The 23071-nt window shown below is 35.9% G+C and overlaps 1 long non-coding RNA gene across 2 annotated transcripts in view; it reads right to left on the reverse strand.

Annotated features, from left to right (window-relative positions):
- The window catches only part of LOC136834884 (uncharacterized), a 411316-nt gene that overhangs the window by 264223 nt on the left and 124022 nt on the right, over window positions 1-23071 (reverse strand). Inside the window, exon 4 of one of the 2 annotated variants that reach the window (XR_010851907.1) lies at window positions 6942-7073. The exons of the other annotated variant lie outside the window; for it this stretch is intronic. This is a non-coding gene — a long non-coding RNA (uncharacterized lncRNA). The remainder of the gene's footprint in view (window positions 1-6941; window positions 7074-23071) is intronic. 2 annotated transcript variants of the gene reach the window in all.

Here is a 23071-nt window from a genome sequence, read left to right on the forward strand (position 1 = left end):
CCCAAATACTCTGCCAAAGTGCCTGATAATCTGCTTTTTTAAAGATCAGTCTGTCTTGCGGTTATGATGTAATTATTTTTGCATACACACATGATAACAGACACGTCGGAGACACAAATGATAACAGACACGTCGAAGACACAATATTTATACATACATACAGGCCCACAGACACACACTCGCATCCATACACACACACACACACAATATATATATATATATATATATATATATATATATATATATATATATATATAGAGAGAGAGAGAGAGAGAGAGAGAGAGAGAGAGAGAGAGAGGAAATAACATTACCTCTTCGAAAATACATTACAAAATTCCCGTCTTTTCTGTCAAATCAGAATCATGACATCACATGAGAAATTATCCACGTCGTGTTGACTTGTTTTCAACTTGTCTGTGACATGTATGCGATGAGTTTCCGACGCGTGTTTACGACAAGCGACTCTCTTCACCTTTATGTGAACGAACCTCATTTCACGCGAACGTACGAACATTAAAGGGACATTTATATTCACACCTGCTATGCAGATCTGAGCGAAAGAACTTATTAAACATGACGAGGGAGGCAAATGGCCCATCCCAAATGTTAAACGCGGCTTTCAACAAACGGGAAAAGCGCCGTACCTGTCACGACCGGGAGATATATTGGTTTCAATCTCCATAATATTTCGTAAGCAATCTTCTGCTCCGGACTGTTTCTCTTTCCCCTTTGAGAGCACGTCAATTGCAGGTCGCTTTGTTTACACGAAATGGGTGAATTTAGTCCGCTGATGGAAAACCTATCTGGACAAGTCTGTCTGTTCAAATTGGCTGTAAGCGAAGAATGATGGGTATCTGAATACACCTACTGATATTCTTTACAGTTGTCGTTATTTAAATCTTGCCCAGCGAAGCTGAACATCAGTTATTATTAGATATTTGTTTTTATGGGAAATCTTATGGAATAGGAGTTCAAACTGGCTGTAAGTGAAGAATGATATCTGATACACCTACTGATATTCTTTACAATTTGTCGTTATCTAAAATATGATCTGCAAAGCTGAACACCAGTTGTTATTAAGATATTCCAAGTTTTTATGGGAAATCTTACGGAACAAGTCTGTTCAAAATGACTAAGCGAAGAATGATGATATCTGAATACATCTACAGATATTCTTCACCATTTGTCGTTATTTAAATCTGATCTTTGAAGTTCAACGACAATTTATATTTATCCAGGTGTTAAAACATTTTCTTTTTAAAAAGCAACGCATCTTGAAAACCGAGCTGTAGTTCTGTTTGTATTTGTGTTGGCTGAAGGGACTTTTGTAAGTCTATTCCTTATTATTGTCAAATAAATAGGTAGACGTGTACTCCATATCACCATACGAGAAGGAAAAAATATAATAATCCTGTCTTATTTGACAAGAAAGGACAGAAATATCTGTCTTTTCTTGTCGAGGTAGACCTTCTCAAAAGAGTCATGTGATGACATGACGGCAGTTTTTCTCTGAACGTTCTAGATCCATTCTTTTAGGAGACCGTATCCTCCCCTTCTATATAATAGCTGTGATAAAAACGACATAATAGCTATGATAAAGGCGCCTAATTATATCGGACCTCTGCTACTTATTTAGATATGAGAGAGTTTGTCTTGCTAGGGTAATACCGTGTTTTATAGCAAGTAAAGTATACAGTGTCTGTACCTCTATCTTTCTAGATATGAATGTGAATTTGATTATATGAGGAGGAGTTGAGAGCAGTAGAAAGGTTTGAAAGGTGTAACAGGAGGAAAACCTCAAAGCAGTTGCACTATGAATCAATTGTTAGGAGAGGCTTGAAAGTAAGGTGGAATAGAGAGAATATGAAAGGAGGTATAGTAAAAGGAACGAAAGGGGTTGCAGCTGGGGGCCTGAGGCACGCCGCAAAGAACCTTAAGCAATGCCTACAATGCACCGCGTGAGGCGCACTGACGGCACTAACTCCCTACGGGGAAATTCTCAAATATATTAATAAAATGTTGGTGAATGATGAAGTTTTTCAGACTGGATTTTGGAAATAGCAAACGGCACTAACATTAAATCCAGAATGAGAACCATTTGAAAAACACAAGTAAAAAGAAATCGTTGACTTTTTATGCAAATATTCACTCAGTTTCCATGACCGAATTCGGAGCATTTCAAAGCCGTTGTGAAAACTCAGTGAACTGGAACTCTTTGTGAGGAAATTCGAAGTAAAAGATTTTTAAGTATTCAAAACAATAAAACATACCTGAAGGCAGGAGGAGGGCGTCTACAAATATAAACAAGTAAAAAATGCGCCAAAGTTTCTTCGGCGCAATCGAGTTCTCTGTACATCGTATGGTCAAGGCCACCGAAAATAGATCTATCTTTCGGTGGTCTCGGTATAATGCTGTATGAGCAGTGTCCCATGAAACTTTAACCCCAGGTGGTGGCCTGACCTATATCGTTGCCAGACGCACGATTATGGCTAACTTTAACCTTAGAAATAAAAACTACTGAGGCTAGAGGGCTGCAATTTGGTATGTTTGATGATTGGAGGGTGGATGATCAACATACCAATTTGCAGCCCTCTAGCCTCCTCAGTAGCTTTTAAGATCTGAGGGCGGACAGAAAAAGTGCGGACGGACAGACAAAGCCGGCACAATAGTTCCCTTTTCAGAAAACTAAAACATACGTTACACTGCAATCACGCTTTGAAAAGGAGTAATATCATATGAGGTTCGAGTTTATTTGTGGTTCTTGAGTAAACAGATTAAGGGAGTGAGTTAAAATCGACATCACAAAGAGCAGAGAGAAATATATATATTGTTGGACAAGCTAAATATACATAAATGCATCCGTTCGCTATACAAATAGCGTGCCGAAGCAGTTCTGTTAACAATGGCTACATCGCGGGAATGATGGAAAATAATTATATACCGTCGGCCTGAAATCATTCTTTGTATCAGTTATATATATAAATACAAGTATATATACATATAGATACACGCATATACACATACATGTGTATATATATGAAAACATGTATATATACATACATATACATATATACTTATATATACATACATACACATACATATATACATATACAGTATACCTGTACATTTATATATACAGATTTATATAACTTATATAAATATATATACATTATATATATATATATATATATATATATATATATATATATATATATATATATATATATATATAAAACCATCATCCTTTTACCCCTACTAGTGCATGGCTTATGGAAAGCTTTTTTTGAAGTGGACTAGGGTGGTCGTCCAGCGACCCTTTCTTAAAACCATCTACTGACACGATCTATAATGAACCACTCAAGGTAGCATCGTCCACAGCAAAGTCGAAAATCTCTTATAGATCAAACCCCCAAATTCTTTCCTTCAGTCTTCAACTTGAAACCCTTATGGAGAGTCAAAAACAGACTCACATAAAACCCAAGAGGGCTCCAAAGGAAATCAGCCCTCAGAGTGGGAGGCAAGCTAACGGAAAAGTTGATCAATAAATCAATGAGGGAAGCGAAAATGATACCGGTACACCCAAATTCAGGAGACGTCAGAAGCGGTAGCAGCAGGGAGCAGGAACGAAATTGTTCCTCGCTCCAGAAAGCCTCAGCCTCTCATTTCTAAGCCAAGTTACCAGGCATATGCCTCTTTACAACCTGGTAGCGAAAAATTCTAGTCGTGCCCAGGTAAGAGGTACCTAATTCTCGCTTTTCTCCAACCTAGCGGCGAAACAAAAGTCTTCTCCAGGTACGAGGTATCTAATTCTCGCTTTTCTCCAATCTAGCAGCGAAACAAAAGTCTTCTCCAGGTACGAGGTATCTAATTCTCGCTTTTCGCCAAACTAGTATTGGAACAAAGTCTTCTCCAGGTACGAGGTACCCAATTTTCAAGTTAAGGCAACAGAGGCACAGTGAAATTTGAACGTAATTGGTCTGAGGGGTTCAGCCTCTTAGTAATCAGACCCATTGTCTTTTTCCCACCAGACCAGTTTACCCCGCTTGGGAAAAATCTCTTGGGTCAGTTTCCCGGGGAAGAACTTTATCTCGGGATGACAATATCCTTCATAGACTGAAATTCCCCCTCCCCTCAAGAAAAGTAGCTTAGCCCAGTAGGGGGTACAGCAGCAATCGCTTTCTTCATAAGTTTTTGTTTTTTTAGGGCCTAATCTCAGTGTAGTTCAACCGACGAATCCATCAGTTTGACAGTTACAGATTATGGTTTCCTTGAATATTTTTCCTTCTACAACTGTTCTTGCATAAAGGAATCTTTATTCAGAATAATGTTTCTGATTTTTTTTGCGACATTTTGAAGTTTTGGTGACAAGTATCCAAGAGCTATTATACAAAATGATTTAGTTTGACTCATTTGCGCTTTTATGACAAATTACCAAAAAATGTAAATATAGAGTACGTGAGCTATGACACCCCAGGACAGGTTTGTTTGGGGTCCAGGGCCGGTGAAGCTAGCCGGCCATGTAGAACATGGAGCGCAAGACCAAGTTACCGAATATTACAGCTCAACCTCTATGCTTCACTCATCGTCATTGTCTTTTGAAGTAACTTATCTTCTGACGGAACGCATCTACTGACATTCATACAACCTAAACTCCAGCTTATGACTGACTATACCACTGACTATAGCCATTTTCAGGGAAGCTGCTCTAGGTTTACAGTGCCTCGAATGATTGTTTCCTGGGTAAATCATCTGTTACTCGATGACCTTCCTACAGCTTAATCTTTAGCTAGCCTGGACGTCAGTTGCTTATACAGTATCAAGATTACGACAATAGGCGGAGAAATTGCTCACAGTCAAAGCTACCTAGAGCGATTGTTTCTTGGGTACATCAGCAATAACTCCGAGCCTTCATCTTCCGAGGAGCATTCTCCTTATAGACTGAATTTCCATGAAAATGATCCTCGGTCTCTCTAGCCTTAGTTCCCAGATTAATTTGTTAGGTCAAGTTACTTTGCTACGAAGGCTTAAATACGAGCCCAGTAAACAGTCTTCGGTTCCTTTCTGCTGAAGATATCTTATTACTAGGTAACAAGGACCTTCCACCAATTTTACCTTTATGCATTAAATAGAAATCCTCTTAACACCATTTGCTAATGTTACTGACCAACAGTCGCGAAAAATGGAACGGGATTTTATGAATTTATTACCAAGTGTCTAACAATTTAATCTCTAGAGGAACAGTCTGTGACCAGAGTTCCTCTGTGACCAGAGGAACAGTCTGTGACCAGAGGAACAGTCTGTGACCAGAGGAACAGTCTGTGACCAGAGGAACAGTCTGTGACCAGAGGAACAGTCTGTGACCAGAGGAACAGTCTGTGACCAGAGGAACAGTCAGTGACCAAGGGAGTAAAATAGAGATTTTGGTAATCAGAACACTCCTACCCTCATCGGCTCCCAAAAATTATCACTGGAATCAAGCCAGTCGTTAGGTTTGTTGTATGACAACTGTAAATAAAGTCAATCCAGCCCAAGTCACACTGGGAACCTAGCCCAAGTCACACTGGGAACAATTACTGGTCTAGTTTGATTGTATAAAAACAGGAAACAAGCCACTGGAATCACTATTGGTAAAACTTAGTAGTCGTATGAAAACTGGAATCTAGTCAAAGTCTACCGGGAATCTAGCCACTGGGAATCTAGTCAAAGTCCACTGGGAATCTAGTCAAAGTCCACTGGGAACAAAAGTTGGTCTAATTTGATTATATGAAAACCACAATCAAGTCGAGTTCACTGGCAAAATAAAGGCGTGTCCACTGGCAAAATAAAGTCGAGTCCACTGGCAAAATAAAGTCGAGTCCACTGGCAAAATAAAGTCGAGTCCACTGGCAAAATAAAGTCGAGTCCACTGGCAAAATAAAGTCGAGTCCACTGGCAAAATAAAGTCGAGTCCACTGGCAAAATAAAGTCGAGTCCACTGGCAAAATAAAGTAGAGTCCACTGGCAAAATAAAGTAGAGTCCACTTTATTGGAATAGGTTTGTAGACTGTATGAAAGTTCCAGGCAAGAAGAGATCTGTCTATTGTATTAGAAGCAAAAACAAGTCTGCTCGTTGTATTATTAGCATGAATATCACTTATGTAATTGTGAGCTTTAAATTGACAACTGAGTAAAGTCAGTTTCAAAGAACAACTGGAAGCTATAATTTATTTTGTCCAAAATTTAATTTTGAAAATTAAAAACTATAATTTACGTTAAATTATGGTTTAAAGTATCAATTTAAATCCTAAAATATTTTAACTAAAAAATTAGGTTAAATCTTTTATGTTTCAAGCAATGCAATCCCTAAACTTTTAATTACCTAAAACCATTTTTAGAAGTTAACGTCCTTTCAAGTTGAAAAAGTACAGATTCGAAAGTAAAACTGAAATAAGTTCAGAACTTGGGAAGTTAATAGCAAGTGCGTTTAGGAGTAATAAGGGTAATTTATGTTTAAGCTTACGTTATCTTAATTCCGCACTTATTAACCAAAGTTTGAAAGCAAAACTTTAATATCACGAAGTATTTAAAAGCTTTCGTTAACTGACTTCCGCATTATATTACCAAACTTGCATTATATTACCAAACTTCAATGAAAAGGTAACAAGTTAGCTTCTTAAGGGTCTCGGTTAAGAAATGAAAAATTCTATAATAAAATTCTTCAGTGTTCAGTATCAGCAGTCAAGCTACTATTTACATTATTAAAACAATCTAATTAAAGGTACGGAACTCCTAAAAACAGACTGATTCACCTGAAAGGGAAAATTTGTTAGTAAATGAACCTCCCCTACACCTGCCATACGCAGCTGTATGGGAGGGGCCTCTACCCCTACAGGGGCCCGGCCCCTGCAGGGGTGGAGGTAAAAAAAAAAAGTTTGGTTGCTAAAAAAAATAACTTGTTTCACCTGGTTATTAAGGCAAACTTAGGAAGGGAGAAGTCTAGTTTTGCATAGCTTGAAAAAATTTATCCTGGCTTGGTAATTTTGACTATTTCTCGAGTGCAGTTTGCTTCAAAGTGGTTTCGATTCCACAAAAACCTGCAAGTAGTTTTAAATTATCAGTATAGCACTATGTGGAATAGATTCAAGTTAAAAGCCTTAACGTGAACAGTCGTTTGTATACTAGGTTCAAGATTGATTCTAAAATAGTAGGTTTTACATAGTCTACTGGATTTCACAAAAAGCTGGTTTTAAATGAACAGTATAGCAGCCTACTGATTTTGTTTTAAGGTAAAGACAAACAGTTACATATCTAGGATTCAAAGTAGATTCTTGAAAAAAAGGCAGATAAAAAAAAAGTAATACTAAAATCACTTAAGATTATTAACAAGCAGACTTTAATTTCGTGACCTGAAAAAAATTTAATTTTTCAATACATAAACTGATGAACCTCGGCCTACTCTAGTTTTATAACCCAGGACTAAAAAGTGGACGAAAAACTGAAATAACTAAAATTGAAGTATCAAAAACTAAAATTGAAGTATTACGCATCAGTATCTAAGATTCATTTGTTATAATCGTCTGTACACCAAAATATTAAGCAAAATTATGACTTTGCGAATAGCAAAAATTAAGTTACAATTTTAGAAGGAAAATTTAAAAAGCTTGTTTCAAGAAACTAAAAATAAGCCTACCGCAACCAGAAAATGAAGAGATCCATGAACTAAGATTACGCTCCTGAAAACCACAAAACCAAACCCCCAACCACCACTCCTGAAAATCAATATAACCAAACCCCCACACGCCTGAAAACCACTAAAACCAAACGCCCCCACACACCTGAAAACCACTAAAGCCAAACTCCACCCACACGTCTGCCCCCCACACGTCTGAAAACCAATAAACCCAAACCCCCCACACGTCTGAAAACCAATAAACCCAAACCCACCCACACGTCTGAAAACCATTAAAACCAAACTCGCCCCCCACACGTCTGAAAACCACTACAACCCCCTACACGTCTGAAAACCACTAAACCCCACCCCCTCCCACAAACACCCACGTCTGACAACCACTAAAACGAAACCGTCCCAACACACGTCTGAAAGCCACTAAAACCAAACCGCCCCCAACACACGTATGAAAACCACTAAAACTAAACCGCCCCCAACACACGTCTGAAAACCACTAAAACTAAACCGCCCCAACACACGTCTGAAAACCACTAAAACTATACCGCCCCAACACACGTCTGAAAACCACTAAAACTAAACCGCCCCCAACACGTCTGAAAACCACTAAAACTCAACCCCCCATACACGTCTGAAAACCACTAAAACCAACCTCCCCCCCCCACATACACGTCTGAAAAACACTAAAACCAAACCCCACCACATACACGTCTGATAACCACTAAAACCAAACAGTCCCCACACACGACTGAAAACCACTAAAACCAACCCCCACACACGTCTGAAAACCACTAAAACCAACCCTCCCACACTCATGAAAACCACAAAACCAAACCCTCCAACACGCCTGAAAACCACAATCAATTTTCCCCCTCCCCCTCCCACACGCCTGAGAACTACAAACCAAATCCCGCCCACAACACGCCTGAAAACCGCAAAACCACACACTCCTCCACACGCCTGAAAACCACAAACCCAAACCCCCACACGCCTCAAAATCACAAAACCAAATCCCCACACGCCTCAAAAACACAAAACCAATACCATAACCCGTAAACAAGTGGTTTAACCGAAGCTACGGAGTTAAAACCACAAAACCGAGCCCCCACACTCCACTCCACAAAACCAATCCCGAAACTTCTAAAAAAAATGGTTTAACTGAGGCCACTTGGTTCTTAAAAAGCAAATAAAAACACTAAAACATAACCGTAATGATAGTTAACCTTTGCAGAGCCTGGGCGAGTCGCCGCAACTTAAGGTAGACCATCCCTCACCAAACTCAAGTCTTAGGTCCAACCGCCACAGAACTACCTCCTCTTCACCGGGGAGCAGGGGAGACGTCCACAAATATCGCTGTTCCGCCGCGAAAACCCACAATAACACTAAACAATACTTCGTTGCTCCCGAAGCGAAAACTTTATATCCTAGGCAAATCTGCTTGCCGAGAGACCCATTCCCGTCGACGTCTCGCAATCAAGGATCGCGGAGTCACTCACCTCGCTTCGAGTTTCCGGGACGATTCGCGCGAAAGAAAACGGATTCTTCTTTGGTGTCTTCGATCGAGAGAAAAATTTTACAAGATCCGTTGGTGTTTTAACATTGGTTTTTTTTCTGCGTTTTATGAGTTCTCAGTTCTTTCATGAAACTGACTTCTGTGGATCGTAACGGAAATAGTTTACAGAACAAGTGAATGAGATTTCTTTTGTGTAAAGCAACTTGTTACAGTGTAAAAAATAATGACTTAGTCTTACATTTTAAAGGGTATATTGCCAAAGAAAGTTTTATTTTAGATTTTTCTGGCAAATTTAATCACAATAATGATATGCAAATATATATATATATATATATATATATATATATATATATATATATATATATATATATATATATATATATATATATATATATATATATATATATAAGGCCAGGCCATTAGTTGATAATCTTCCGAGGTAAAAATCAAGAGTAAAAACTAACTAAAATTAAATTTAGCATAATTATACAATTCTCCTGCCATATTCTTTGCCACAAGTGAGCGATAAGTAACTTCAGCCCGGCAGCAAATTCCTCTCTCTCTCTCTCTCTCTCTCTCTCTCTCTCTCTCTCTCTCTCTCTCTCTATTAGTGTTCACAAATATAAATTCTATATAAGCCATAACTGTATTCAAATGAAATTCATTTTAACAAACATCCTCTCTCTCTCTCTCTCTCTCTCTCTCTCTCTCTCTCTCTCTCTTCATCAAGGATATGTAAATATCCTTTTGGAGATCCCCCAGCAGTCAGTCAGAGATCCTGCAGGACCTAAGGAGACATGTGGGTCCTTTCCACAAGTTCCTTTTCTGCGCGAGGGAAGGAATTCCAGTCAACAAAATTTTTTTTATTCACAAATTAAAAAAAAGAAAAACATTAAAATAAGGGCCAAAAGTCAGTCATCAGGCGTATTTGAAACTGAAACCATAGACCCACAGGTTTATTGTTATAATAATAATAATAATAATAATAATAATAATAATAATAATAATAATAATAATAATAATAATAATAATGATAATTATTATTATTATTATTATTATTATTATTATTATAAGTACAATAGTAAAATATAAATAATAATAATAATAATAATAATAATAATTATTATTATTATTATTATTATCATTATCTTTTGAAATTAAATTACAAAAGATACAATAATTTCATTGTTGTGATTCTGTTATATTTTTAAGATGTCAAGCCAAGCACTCGGTGGGCACTTTCGGCCATTCAGCTCTTAAGTCGTGGAAAAGAGGGAGTTGGAGGGGTTGGACAGCCCAGATAGAGGGCCAGTAAATAAATGAGATGAAGTACAAGTGGTTGTAAGAAGTAATAGTCAGAGAGGTTGGCCAGCAAGACTGAAGAAAGGAAGGGGGGGAATGGAGATAGGGTAAAAGGATAAAAAGTGGGTGCAACTATGGGCCGAAGGGAGGTTGCAAATACCATTTAGTAATGCCTACAGTTCTCCGCCTGATTTCTTGTTAAAATGCACTTAAAATGTTAAAAAGAGCAACACTATAAACCCAAGAGGGCTCCAAAGGGATATGCAGAGAGAGAGAGAGAGAGAGAGAGAGAGAGAGAGAGAGAGAGAGAGAGAGAGAGAGAGAGAGAGAGAGAGAGAGAAGGTAGAGAGCAGGAATGAATTTGGTCCTAGCTTAAACATTTGGAGAACAGAAGACTCCACAACTGCACTAGCAAACTATTTAACACATTCTAGTTGTTCTAGATCAAGATCTAGCTTCAGTGTATGGTGACGCGAAAGGCTTCATAACAAACCCTTTTGTAGATCTTGTCTGAGATCATCGCTGGCTGGGAAGCCATTATCTTATCAGATATAACATCCGGCACCCTAAAATGGAACGGGAAACTAACCAAAATCAATTTGATCCGGGTAACCACAACCGTCAGCTGACTGGATCGTGGTTTAAAGATACACTATGAGCTAGAATATGTATTGGATTGGAAATGTAAAGTTTAGCCAAAAGGCCAAGAACTGGGAGCTATGAGGTCATTCAGAGCCGTAAGGGAAATTGGGAATAAAGAGGTTTGAAAGGTACAACAGGAGAAAAACCTTTTGGTGGAAAGTAAGATGGAAGAACGAGAATATGAACGGAGGTACAGTAAAAGGAATGAAAGGGGGTTGTAGCCAGGGAACGAAGGGATGCTGCAAACAGCCTTCAGTAATGCCTACAGTGCACCGCGCGAGGTGCACTGACGGCTCTACGAGGCTACTATGAGGTAAAAAAAATTTTTGTGAAATCATTTTATATAATAATTTATGTTATTGCTAAACATTTCTCTTTCGTCTGATGCTAAACATCTCTCATTCATCTGATGTTAACATCTCTCATTCGTCTGATTTCTAAGAATCTCTCATTCATCTGATTGCTAAACATCTCTCATTCGTCTGCTGCTAAACATCTCTCATTCGTCTAATTGCCGAACATCTCTCATTCATCGTCTGATGCTAAACATCTCTCATTCGTCTGCTGCTAAACATCTCTCATTTGTCTAATTGCTAAACATCTCTCATTCATCTGATGCTAACATCTCTCATTCGTCTGATTTCTAAGAATCTCTCGTTCATCTGATTGCTAAACAACTCTTATTCGTCTAATTGCTAAACATCTCTCATTCGTCTAATTGCTAAACAACTCTCATTCGTCTAATTGCTAAACATCTCTCATTCATCATCTGATGCTACACATCTCTCATTCGTCATTCGTCTGATTGCTAAACATCTCTCATTCATCTGATGCCAAACCTCGTTGCAAATGAACTGAGAGAGACAGCGAGAGATTTTTACCTCCAGAGAATCCGCCCTGACAGCAGTTGGACCTTTTGAATCAAGGGGAAAAATGATTAAACCGTTTGCAGACACAAAATCCGCCCCCCCCCCACCTCTCTCTCTCTCTCTCTCTCTCTCTCTCTCTCTCTCTCTCTCTCTCTCTCTCTCTCTCTCTCATCAGCAGGCCCCTGATAACTAACTTTTGCCTGCCGTTGCAAGTCTCATGATTCGAGCGTTGGCCTTGTCAGAAAAATAAAAAAAACTAAAAAATCTTTTCGCAGGGGGAAAAGTCTGGATGTCTGACAGGGAATGGGAGAAAAGCAAATGGAATCCTTTGAATATGAATAATTATCGTTTTACGTCTCTTCTTCTTCTTCTTCTACTTCTTCTTCTTCTTTTCATTTCCTTTTCGGACTTGGAGGAATTCGTTCGCGGAATTCGTTCAGAATATTTGGTTTTAATTTCCTCTCGGCTGCTGAATCCTACACAGGCGTTATCACAGCAACAGAGCCATCGTTTCAATTCGACTTCCATATTTTTCATTCTTTTTCTTTTTTTTCCTTCTAATTTCCTGGATTTGGGCTTTCCAGCATGAAGCCTGGATAAGGTAGTGGAGTTTTTTTTTTCTTTGGCGTTCCAAAGCGCAGAGGCACTGTAAGGTAATGGGAGCACAGTAGGCGTTCCAGATGTATAGTGATATATATATATATATATATATATATATATATATATATATATATATATATATATATATATATATATATATATATATTATATATATGTGTGTGTGTGTGTGTGTGTGTGTGTGTGTGTGCGCACATATGTATACTATATATATATATATATATATATATATATATATATATATATATATATATATATATATATATAGATAGATAGATAGATATCACGTCCCAGCAAGAAGTGATATAGGATACACGCATGTTGATTTTCTTAAGAATTTTAAGTACATGGTATTTTTTGTTCATTTTTTAAACCTTTTCAATGGATACCTTGAAAATAAACTGAAAAACTATAGTTACCTACTTAAGACAAACATTATTAAATCAATAAAAACGTAACATAAAGAAAGGAAACTATTGTGCCGGCTTTGTGTGTCCGTCCGCACTTTATTCTGTCCGCACTTTTTTCTGTCCGCATTATTTCCTGTCCGCATTGTTTCTCTCCGCCCTCAGATCTTAAAAACTACTGAGGCTAGAGGGCTGCGAATTGGTATGTGGATCATCCACCCTCCAATCATCAAACGCACCAAATTGCAGCCCTCTAGCCTCAGTAGTTTTTACTTTATTTAAGGTTATAGTTAGCCATAACGGTGCTTCTGGCAACGGTATAGGACATGCCACCACCAGGCCGCTGGTTAAAGATTCATGGACCGCGGCTCACACAGCATTACACAGAGACCACCGAAAGATAGATCTATTTTCGGTGGCCTTGATTATACGATGCACAGGTAACGTTCAGTTGTGTATAAACACAAGCTTAAAGCTTTTGACCCCAACTTATAGATTACTGCCTGTAATGATTATCTATCATAACATAATGTAATTACTGCAAAGTACATAAGCAACAGTCATTTGATTTCGTTAATTAGAGCGCTATAAACAAAAGTGCACGTAATGATATTGGTTCCATGGGGCTAGTAATTAGGACTTTTGAAAATAGCGACAGGTAGCGTTTAAAATTTTTATTAAAAAGTTATGCCATCCATTATTATTATTATTATTATTATTATTATTATTATTATTTATAAAATCTCATAATAACATGAGTCATTAAAATGGTGAATAAATCCACAGTGGTTTAAACGTAAATATATACATTAGGAATATATATATATATATATATATATATATATATATATATATATATATATATATATATATGTATGTGTGTGTGTGTGTGAGTGTGTATGTATGCATGTATGTATATTTACACTTAAACCAATCTGGATTTCTTCACCAATATTATTATTATTATTATTATTATTATTATTATTATTACCAAACAATAAGGCAAATAAAAAAAAAATACCTTTCAGTAAATATGGTTCTACGGAGCCTGTGATATAAACAATATTATTTATGACGGATTTCTTGCAAGAAAACCTGCCAAATATTTTACGCATTTAGGCCAGAGACGAAATGATATCATTTCAGCCTGTCAATATTGATCGTATTTGTGGGTGAAATATGATAATGAAAAAGTTATACAAAAAAGGAAGCAGGTAAAAATTCTGGCTGTAATATGGGTTAAAAAAAAAAAAAAGGATTCAATATTAGATATGGTAAAAAGATATTTAGGTTATAGAGATTCAGTCTAGACATACTGTACATACATTATCATTATCTTACGGCCTCAGTAGTGCTGCCAATTTTATGATTATTTAAACAGACTAAAAAAATATTTGGTTTTTCTTTATCAAAAATTTATATTTATTTTCCTTTCATGAAAATAAATAACTTAGCTAATAAAAAATACGTTATTTTTCATAAAAAATTTAGATTTATTTTCCTTTCATGAATCTGTAGAGATAAAATTTGGTATCTTTTTAAGCAATAATTGGCAAATAAAAAATAAGTTATTTTTATAAAAAATTTATATTTGTTTTCCTTTTCTGAATATGTAGTGATAAAATTTGGCATCTTTTTAAAGAATAACTTCGCAAATAAAAAAAAAATACGTTATTTTTCATCAAAAATTTGTATTTATTTTCCTGTCATGAATAGTGATAAAATCTGGCATCTTTTTGAACAAGAACTTTGCAAATAAAAAATATGTTATTCTTCATCAAGAATTTACATTTATTTTCCTGTCCTGAATGTTTAGTGACATAATTTGGCCCCTCTTCAAAGATTAACTTGGAAAGAAAAAGAAGAAAATAGTTATTTCCACAAAAAACTTATTTATTATCCTTTCTCCAGTCTTCATTATAACATCTGGCGTCTCTTTAAACCAAAGAAAATAGTTATTTCCATAAAAACTTTAATTTACTTTCCTTCCCTCAGTCTTAATGATAACATCTGTCGCCCCCCTTTAAACGCTGACTTCGAAAGCAAAAAACAAACCAACCCTTTCTATTCTGTTTCTTTTCTAAAGCTTGCTAGTCATTTGTTGTTTTGTTTATCTAATCGGCTTTCGTTTACTTGAGCTTTTCGAGATGGCAATTATTATCGCTCTTTTTATTTAGAGTAGATAAGCAATGTTTATATCAGATCGTCTGCCTCCTAATGAGAAGACTACAAAAGGAGAGTTATAAAAGGTTTTGTTTAAATTGAGTGCCATTGAAACAACAATTGCTTTCAATAACACTGCCTAAAGGAGGGGCTGCTTCCAAGTAATAATAATAATAATAATAATAATAATAATAATAATAATAATAATAATAATAATAATAATAATAATAATAATAATAATAATAATAATAATAAATCGAAATAAGGATATGGAATATACCAGTGGAATTTGTACCCATAATCATAGCAACACTAGGCACGATCCCAAGATCCCTAAGAAGGAATCTGGAAAACTAGATGCCTAAGTAGCTCCAGGACTCATGCAGAGAAGTGTGCTACTAGAAACACCTCACATAGTGAGAAAAGTGATGGACTCCTAAGGAGGCAGGATGCAACCCGGAACCCCACACTATAAAAACCACCCAGTCAAATAGGATGACTGTGATGGACCAAAAAATAAATAAATAAATAAAAAAATAAAATAATAATAATAATAATAATAATAATAATAATAATAATAATAATAATAATAATAATAATAATAATAATAATAATAATAATAATAATAAATGTAGTGAGCACACCCTCAACTCGACAAGTTCTGTCAAAAACGATACCTGCATCAGCTGAAATGATTTCATGTGTCTTTTCAGTTACTCTAACAATTCTTTTTTCTTCAGAATTAATGTCTAATATAACGTGGTGAATTTCCACTATCTGGTTCATTATCTGGTTGAAAAAAGAAATAATACACATGGCTAAACCTAATGGATTTATTTTGAAAAATGAACAACTTCCGAGTTCTGCATAGTCGTTTCATAAGTGAAATGTGGGGAGTAAATACCTTAGAGTTTTCCATGAGGGTTATCCGATAGGTTATTAATAATGAAGTAACCACAGTTGTGTAAGTATATGGAAATATATATACAGACGAGAGCTTTCGAGAACCTGATCGATTCTCCATCTCAACAACTGTGGATTTCTTCGCCATTTTAGTAACTTATGCTATTATGAGATTTTTATGAATAATAATAATAATAATAATAATAATAATAATAATAATAATAATAATAATAATAATAATAATAATAATAATAATAATAATAATAATGTCAAAACGTAAAATTATTCATGAGCTATAGATCTCAAATATTAATTTTAGAAGCACAAAACTATTTCCACTACCATGGCCAGCGAAAAAAAGACAAGCAATTACACATGACTACACTATAGTTTTTTTTTATTAAAAAACTTGTCTGCATAATCATCATGTCCATGAACGACCTTCACACGAGCGCCATAATACGCGGTTCTGATCTATAAACTGGCGCTAATTGGGCTGTAGATTCCACCCCTAATTAGCATTTAATCCTATGAGCTGGACAATAACTAGAATCCGTGTGTCCGGCTCTAATATATCAACAAATAACGCCACTGGGCTCTGTGTTATGGTCCTGTTCAATTAGGTGGGAATAATCGGTTAGTTTGCCAGGAGCTTGTTATTGAGTAGATGGGATCTTCGGTTCAATTTTTCCATTAATATAAAAGTTTGCCTTGTGAAACCTTCTAGTTTTTTAGTCTTGAATTTGTTTTATATATTTTTCTACGAGTCCAATGCTGTCTCCAACTACATTTTCTTTTTTATTATTATTATTATAATTTTTATTAAAAATACTCATAGTAGAATGAGTCTTAAAATATTATTATCATTACTATTGTTATTATTATTATTATTATTATTAATATTATTATTAAAAATACCCATAGTAGCATGAGTCTTAAAATATTATTATTATTATTATTATTATTATTATTATTATTATTATTATTATTATTATTATTATTATTACTATTATTATTATTATTATTATTATTATTATTATTATTATTATTATTATTATTCAGAAGATGAACCCTGTTCTTATGGAACAATCCTATACGGGCCACTGACCTTAAATTCAAGCTTCCAGAGAATGTGTTCATTTGAAAAAAAGTAACAGAAGGTAGTAGAATAACAAATTTTGAAACACACGGAGAATTGTTTCAGGGCAGTAAAGCATTGCATCTTCGGTTGCACTTTTGAGGTTCCCGTTGCACAACATCCTCAGTAGGGAGACTGTTCCACAGTCCAGCGGTGTGAGGAACGAAAGGGGTTGCAGCTAGGGGCCGAAGGCACGCTGCAAAGAACCTTAAGTAATGCCTACAGTGCACCGCGTGAGGTGCACTGACGGCACTACCTCCCTACGGAGGTTAAAACGAGTGTTACTCAATGCAGAACTTTTCCTCATAAACTGAACATATTGAAAGTCATGAAAGAGCAAAACGAGCGTCAGTTTGATTAGGAAAGATATTGCAGCATTAAGAAGGCTTATCCAGACACCACAGGTGTTCTGGGTTAATTAGTTTCCACCAGGAAATATGTATTTGAAAGAAAATGTCAGACTTTACGTAGGTGCTGAAGAGAAGAGAAAAATTAATGCTAGCAAAAATTTATGTTCGACTTTCTCCTCGGTTACTCACGCGCATGAGCATAAATACTCTCTCTCTCTCTCTCTCTCTCTCTCTCTCCCCCTTGCGCCGCACACACACACACACACACACACACACACACAGAAACAGCTGAGAAACAACAAAAAATCTAAAATTTATGCCACAAGATTATGAGAGCTAACTTTTCGCTGATATTCAAACATGATTGTGCAGGAGAAAGACTGTCATATATATATATATATATATATATATATATATATATATATATATATATATATATATATATATATATATATATATATATATATATATATATATATATATATATATATATATATATTCACACACACATATATATATATATATATCTATATCTATAAATATATATATATATATATATATATATATATATATATATATATGTGTGTGTGTGTGTGTGTCTGTTTGTGTATGTATGTGTTTGTGTGTATGTTGTCAACAGTTTATAATTAGCAGTGATAACGAGAGTAGCTAGATTTGAAAATGAAAGCCAAACTAAAAAGTACAACAGGACATAAATCATTTCAACCAGGAGACGTCAAACTTTGGGGACAAAACAGCTGATGTCTGTCACCTCTGTAACAAATTACTTTGAAACTGAGGACAATGCAGAAGAGAAAAAAGAACCTCTCTCTCTCTCTCTCTCTCTCTCTCTCTCTCTCTCTCTCTCTCTCTCTCTTTTTAGAGTCACCCTTTCCCAGCAGCTCTCATTTTCAATGTGAATTGTTTCAGGTATATAACTGTATTCACTGGGAGGGGGAGTAAGCTTTGTTGATAATAATAATAGGAAAGAAGACAATGCGAATGTGGTTTTTAAAGCAAGTATGGGGACCAACACTCGCACAGAAACACACGCACGGACACTTTCACAAAATCACATCGATACACATACATACACACACATTATATATATATATATATATATATATATATATATATATATGTGTGTATATATATTATACATATATGTATGTATGTATATATATATGTATGTGTACAAATTATAGTCTGTGTACGTATGGTCCTCCCTTCTCCATTGTTATCAATAAACCAGTTCCCTTTTGTGAACAAAATAATTGGCCGGATGGAATTCATATGCAAAATGAGATATCCCAAGGAAGGGGTGCCCCTCAGAGAGAGAGAGAGAGAGAGAGAGAGAGAGAGAGAGAGAGAGAGAGAGAGAGAGAGAGAGAGAGACGACTGTCATTACGTCCTCATATCATTTGTTGGAGTGTAAACTTTTTAATAAAAAATAAACAAACTTATTGGGAACACTCTCATTAATATATACATGTATGTATGTATGTATGTATGTATGTATGTATGTATGTATGTATGTATGTATGTATGTATGTATGTATGTATGTATGTATGTATACCGAGGAGATAGGTATATCAGTATTTCTCGTGTGTTTCAAATAACCTCTACGACAATAAAATAATTTTTTTTTTTTCATTTCTACGTCAAATTGCTCATATACTTTGACGAAATTTCAGACAAATGAGAAATTTACCCCCATGGAATGTTGGAAAAAACGAGCGACGACGGCCAGTCCGAAGGGAGAACAGATTAGAAACAGGAATGAGGAAATGAAGGAATTTTCTAAAACCTTTCTTCAGAAATATTCTTAAAGTTATCGTGTTCAGGTTTGGAGAAATTCAATGCCTTTTGTCAGACGTCAGTGAACTTGAAACTGCTGGCTGGAGCTAATTGGGCTTTGGGTTCGCAGGAGAGAGAGAGAGAGAGAGAGAGAGAGAGAGAGAGAGAGAGAGAGAGAGAGAAGGCCTGTCTGATAATATGAACAAATATATAGATATACAGTTATATACATGCATATATATACACATATTTATATATATATATATATATATATATATAAAATGACATTCTACATATCTCTTCATACCAATGTGACCACTTGCCTATAACTTTCCGAGAATTCCCAACGTCCATTTTTTTTCCTTCCTTTTCCTTCCGATTGACATTTCTATTCTGCTCCCCATACACAATGTCTCCCCACGTCTCCCCACGTCCCTCCCCGATCCTTTTATGTCTCATCCTGACAGTGGAGAACTTTCACACGAATAAAAAAAAAATAAATAAAGGAAAGACTCAGAGACAGTACAGACTTCGAGGCTAAAATCTCCCCGCTCACTCCAGGTCGGTGACAGAATTTGCATCTGCAGATAGAAAACGTCGCGAAACTTGAAACTCTCTGCTGTTCTGTTGGGAACAGATATATATATATATATATATATATATATATATATATATATATATATATATATATATATATATATATATATATATATATATATATATATATATATATATATATATATATATATATATATATATGCTCTCACCCTCTCATTCCTTCTTTTATGCTAAAAATGTCCCGCGAAATATATTCAGTCGATATCAATGAAATGTGACATAAACGCTTTCTGACTCACTTCTGAGTCAGAAGATGTTCTGTGTATTTTCTTGTGAATAAATCTGGCATGGAGACTCGCCAAGCGGTACTCATGAGGAGGGCACTACCCATAATACCCACTATTTCATTCTTTTCCAATTCGAACCTCAAAAGTGCAAGCGAAGATACGACGCATGACTACGCTAAAACATTTCACTGATAATTTCAAGTAAGTTACATTTTTATCTGTTTATCTATGAATCTGTTAATTTATCTTTTTTTCTAATAACTGATCTCTTCGTTCTGCATTTCCTAGTATCTTCTGTCACTTCTTTCAAATGCAAGCTTGAATTTCAAGTCAGTGGCACCTGAAGGCCTGTTCTATATGATTAGCGGGGTTTATCTTCTGAATAATAATAATAATAATAATAATAATAATAATAATAATAATAATAATAATAATAATAATAATAATAATACATTAGAAAAAAAGCCAAGTATTAACACGGTGAAAGACGGTGAATTTCTCCACACCATCATAAGGAGAAATACACGAAATCAGCTGGTACCAAACACGTAATGGAGAGAGAGAGAGAGAGAGAGAGAGAGAGAGAGAGAGAGAGAGAGAGAGAGAGAGAGAGAGAGAGAGAGAGAGAGGAGAAGGAACTGCTGAAATTGAAAAAAAGAAATAAACAAGTAAAATATGCGCCGAAGTTTCTTCGGCGCAATCGAGTTTTCTGTGCAGCGCATAATCAAGGCCACCGAAAATAGATCTATCTTTCGGTGGTCTCGGTATAATGCTGTATGAGGCGCGGCCCATGAAGCTCTCAGCCAGGCGTGGTGGCCTGTGTTGTTGCGTTGCCAGAAGCACGATTATGGCTAACTTTAACCTTAAATAAAATTTTAAAAAAGCTACTAAGGCTAGAGGGCTGCAATTTGGTATGTTTGATACTGGGGGGTGGATGATCAACATACCAATTTGCAGCCCTCTAGTCTCATTAGTTTTTAAGATCTGAGGGCGGACAGAAAAAGTGCAGACAGAAAAAGTGCGGACAGACAAAGTGCAGACAGAAAAGTGCTGACAGAAAAAGGTGCGGACAGACAAAGTGCAGACAGAAAAGTGCTGACAGAAAAAGGTGCGGACAGAAAAAAGTGCGGACAGAAAAAAGTGCGGACAGAAAATAGTGCAGACAGAAAAAAAGCGGACAGAAAAAGTGCAGACAGAAAGCGAGCGGACAGAAAAAAAAAGTGCAGACAGAAAAACTACAGACAGAAAAAAGAGCGGATAGAAAAAGTGCAGACAGAAAAAAGTGCACACAGAAGAAGTGCACACAGAAAAAAGTGCAAACAGAAAAAGTGCACACAGAAAAAAGAGCGGGCAGAAAAAGTGCACACAGAAAAAAGAGCGGACAGAAAAAGTGCATACAGAAAAAAGTGCAGACAGAAAAAGTGCACACAGAAAAAAGAGCGGGCAGAAAAAGTGCAGACAGAAAAAAGTGCACACAGAAAAAGTGCACACAGAAAAAAAGTGCACACAGAAAAAGTGCACACAGAAAAAAGAGCGGACAGAAAAAGTGCAGACAGAAAAAAGTGCGGAAAGAAAAAATTGTGGACGGACGCACAAAGCCAGCATAATAGTTTCCTCTTCAGAAAACTAAAACGCCACAGCCAATTTATAAAGCAGGTTTAAAAATGTATGGAGGTTGCAGCCGCTTCGTTGTGAATCTATAAAAAATTAAAGCAGAAGTTTTCACTTTGATTGATCAAACTTTGCAGCGTGGAGGAGACGGGGGGAAATGTCAGCAAAATATCAGGAGGTCAAGGAGAGAAAAGTAAATGAATAAAAATGTGTCAAAGGGCAACAATTGATGATTCAAACCTCCACCGTAGACGTCATTAATCATTAACCATTAATCAAAGAACAGAGGACAAACTTATTTTATAAAATAATATTAATAAAGGTTTTTGAAGGTTTCTAAAACATGGGGAAAAAATATATGAGAATGTGATTAAAAAATTAATGCATATAGCACAAAACAATTGAAAAATGTGAAGCTGACATATTATCAGCCCTTTAAAACTGATTCCATAACATTGTGAACTAGCAAAGAAAAGCATATATATACACACACACACACACACACACACACACACACATATATATATATATATATATATATATATATATATATATATATATATATATATATATATATATATATATATATATCTGCCTCGGAAATAATATATTTTCATGTATGTTACCAGAAGGGAAATTTTTAGTTGATAATACGTTCGTCGCCTCGTGGGTTCGAACCACGGAAGGCAAGAACTCAGGACTACAGTGACGCCTTAAACCACATAGCCATCAAGGGAGGTTAATGCTGATACCGACTCCCACCTACAAATCACTGTCGAACTCAGGTATTTGTAATATATATATATATATATATATATATATATATATATATATATATATATATATATATGTGTGTGTGTGTGTGTGTGTGTGTGTGTGTGTGTGTGTGTATACACCTCCAGTGCATATCAGAAACTACTTAAGAGACAAGAACGCAGTCATGTCTTACGAAGCATGTCCATGCATCTCCAAACAACAATTGATATTCAATCCCGTTTGCCTGGCGCTCCCTCTCTCGTGAAACGCTTCCAACCGCCCCCTCCACTCACCGCCCCACAAAACAAAAAGGGCTAAGAAGCAAATACAATAAGAAGAAGAACAACAACAACAGAAGCAGTATTAGCAGCATCCTACTTCGAAAGACTTCCCGAAGTAGCTTTTGTTTTATTGCAGGATCCGCCGAGGAAAGTGGATTGCATTTCCTCGATGGCCCAGCAGCTGTTGTTATGAATGCAGAATTGCATTC

This window comes from Macrobrachium rosenbergii, chromosome 54 (assembly GCF_040412425.1).
Source record: "Macrobrachium rosenbergii isolate ZJJX-2024 chromosome 54, ASM4041242v1, whole genome shotgun sequence".
Classification (NCBI taxonomy): Eukaryota; Metazoa; Arthropoda; class Malacostraca; order Decapoda; family Palaemonidae; genus Macrobrachium; species Macrobrachium rosenbergii.